This window comes from Cicer arietinum, chromosome 3, assembly GCF_000331145.2.
Source record: "Cicer arietinum cultivar CDC Frontier isolate Library 1 chromosome 3, Cicar.CDCFrontier_v2.0, whole genome shotgun sequence".
NCBI lineage: Eukaryota > Viridiplantae > Streptophyta > Magnoliopsida > Fabales > Fabaceae > Cicer > Cicer arietinum.
In genome coordinates this window covers 14932925-14936016 of record NC_021162.2, presented here as the reverse complement: position 1 = coordinate 14936016, position 3092 = coordinate 14932925, and positions in this window count along the sequence as shown.

Genomic DNA, 3092 nt, shown 5'->3' with positions numbered 1-3092 from the left:
TTGTTATATGTTATTATTATTTTCGTTATTTAGTACAACTACAAAACGAAGATAGTAATAATGTATAATAAAATATAGTTGTCAAACAAATATATAATTATTAATTTATTTGACAACTATATTTTACTATTATCTTCGTTTATTAGGTTTACTTCGTAACGAAGGTAATTATAACATATAATAAAATAGAGTTGTCAAATAATGTAATAATTATTACATTATTTGACAACTCTATTTTATTATATGTTATAATTACCTTCGTTACGAAGTAAACCTAATAAACGAAGATAATAGTAAAATATAGTTGTCAAATAAATTAATAATTATATATTTGTTTGACAACTATATTTTATTATACATTATTACTATCTTCGTTTTGTAGTTGTACTAAATAACGAAAATAATAATAACATATAACAAAATTAAGTTGTAAAATAAATATGTAATTATTCCTTTTTTTTGACAATTATATTTTACTATATCTTATTATTATCTTTGTTATGAAGTAAAACTATAAAACGAAGATAATAATAAAAGTGACAATTTAATCTTTTATGTTTTAAAGTGTCTACAATGTTATCCTTTTTTTTTTCAAAAATTCAAAATTTCATCAAAAATTTTAAACAAAACCCATAAAATTAATTATATTTTTTAATATAAAACAAATTTCATCAAATTTGTAACTCAAATAAACACATATTTGTCATTCTTTATTTGATAGTGTTAGAGATGAAAATATGAGTTTATTTAAAGATTTAAGTTCTGAATTTGATGAAATTGTATTATATTGAGGATGATAATTAATTTTATGGGTTTTGTTTGAAATTTTTTATGAATTTTTGGAAAAAATAAGGATAACATTGTTGACATTTTAAAACACAAATTATCAAATTGTCACTTAAAATTAAAATAAAAGACCAAATCGGAAAAAAAAAAAGAAGATAAATGACTAAAACGTTAAACTAAAATAAAGTTAAGAGACCACGAGTGGTATTTAGCCTATATGTTATTACTATCTTCGTTTTATAGTTTTAATTCATAAGGAAGATAATAATAACATATAATACAATAGAGTTGTCAAATAAAGTAATAATTACATCTTTTATTGTCAATAGGGTTTAGTGTGTTAGGATGTTTAGGGTTAAAAAAAAATCCTGTTTAGGGTTTAAGAAATCACGTTTTGGGATTAGGATTTAGGATTTCGGGTTTAGGCGATGGCTAGTGATTAATATTTGAAGCGGAACCCGAAACACAATGATTAATTTAGGAGAAGAATGTTAGGGTTCCCGGGTCCTCGATTTCATTTGGCATTTTAGGACGATTTTCGTACAACCGGACAAAAGCGGATTGAAATCCGTATTTTTGGACCAAATGATGGCTAGTGTTTGAAATCTATCGTGGAACCCGAAACACATTTATAGATTTAGGAGAAGAATTCTATAAGGGTATCTCGGCCCTCGATTTCATATGGACTTTTCGGGCATTTGTCGTACCACCCTACAAAATGGATCAAAATCCGTATTTTCGGACCAAATGATAGCTAGTTTTAGAAATCAAATGTGGAACCCAAAACAGAGTTATAAATGTATGAGAAGAATTCTACAAGGGTCTCCCGGTCCTCAATTTCATCTGGACTTTTCTGGCGATTTTCGTACCACCAGACAAAAATGGAACAAAATCTGTATTTTCGGAAAAAACGATGGCTAGTGTTTGAAATATGACGCTGAACCCGAAACACAAATATAAATTTATGAGAAGAATGTTACAAGGGTATACTGGTCCTCAATTTCATCTAGACTTTTTGGGGGATTTTTGTACCACTAGATAAAGATGGATTGAAATCTGTATTGTTTGACAAAACGTTGGCCAATGCTTAGAAACATTCGTGGAACCCAAAAGACAATTATAAATTTAGGAGAAGAATGCTTTAAGGGTCTCTGGTCCTCGATTTCATTTGGACTTTTCGGGCAATTTTTGTACTACCCGACAAAAATGGACGGAAATCCATATTTTCGTACAAGATGATAGTTAGTATTTGAAATCTGACGCGGAACCCTAAACACAATTATCAATTTAGGAGAAGAATGCTATAAGGGTCTTCGGGTCGTCGATTTCATCTAGACGTTTTGGGTGATTATCGTACCACCTCAAAAAAATGGACCGCAATCCGTATTTTCGGAACCGACAATGACTATTATTTTAAATCTGACGCGGAACCCGAAACAAAATTATAAATTTATTTGAAGGATTCTATAATGGTCTCTCAGTCCTCGATTTCATCTAGACGTTTTCAACAATTTTCATACCACCCGACAAAAATGGACCAAAATTTGTATTTTCGGACCAGAAGATGGTTAGTGATTGAAATATGACTCGGAACCCGAAACATAGTTATAAATTTATGAGAAGAATGCCATAAGGGTCTCCCAGACCTCGATTTCATCTGGAATTTTCGGCTGATTTTCGTACCACTCGATTAAAATGGACCAAAATCTGTATTTTGGGCCCAGACGATGGCTAGTGTTTGAAATCTTATGCGGAACTTGAAAGACAAATATAAATTTAGGAAAAGAACGCTATAAGGGTCTCCAGATCGTGGATTTCATCTGGACTTTTCGAGTGATTTTCATACCACCCTACAAAAATTAATCGAAATTTGTATTTTTGGACCAAACGATGGCTGGTGTTGGAAATTTAACGTAGAACCCGAACCGCAGTTATAAATCTAGGAGAGAAATTCTTCAAGAGTCTCTAGGTCCTCAATTTCATTTGGACTTTTCATGCGATTTTCGTACCATATAACAAAAATGGACCGAAATCCGTATTTTCAGACAAGACAATGGCTAGTGTTTGAAATCTAATCCTGAACTAGAAACAACAGTTATAAATTTAGGAGAATAATGCTTTATGGGTTTCCGGGTCCTCAATTTCATCTGAACAGTTTGCGAGATTTTTGTTCCACCCGACAAAAATAAACTGAAATCCATATTTTCCGGCCAAACAATGGCTAGTGTTTCATCTGAACTTTTCGGGCGATTTTTGTACCACTTGACAAAAATGAATCAAAATGCGTATTTTCGGACCACACGATC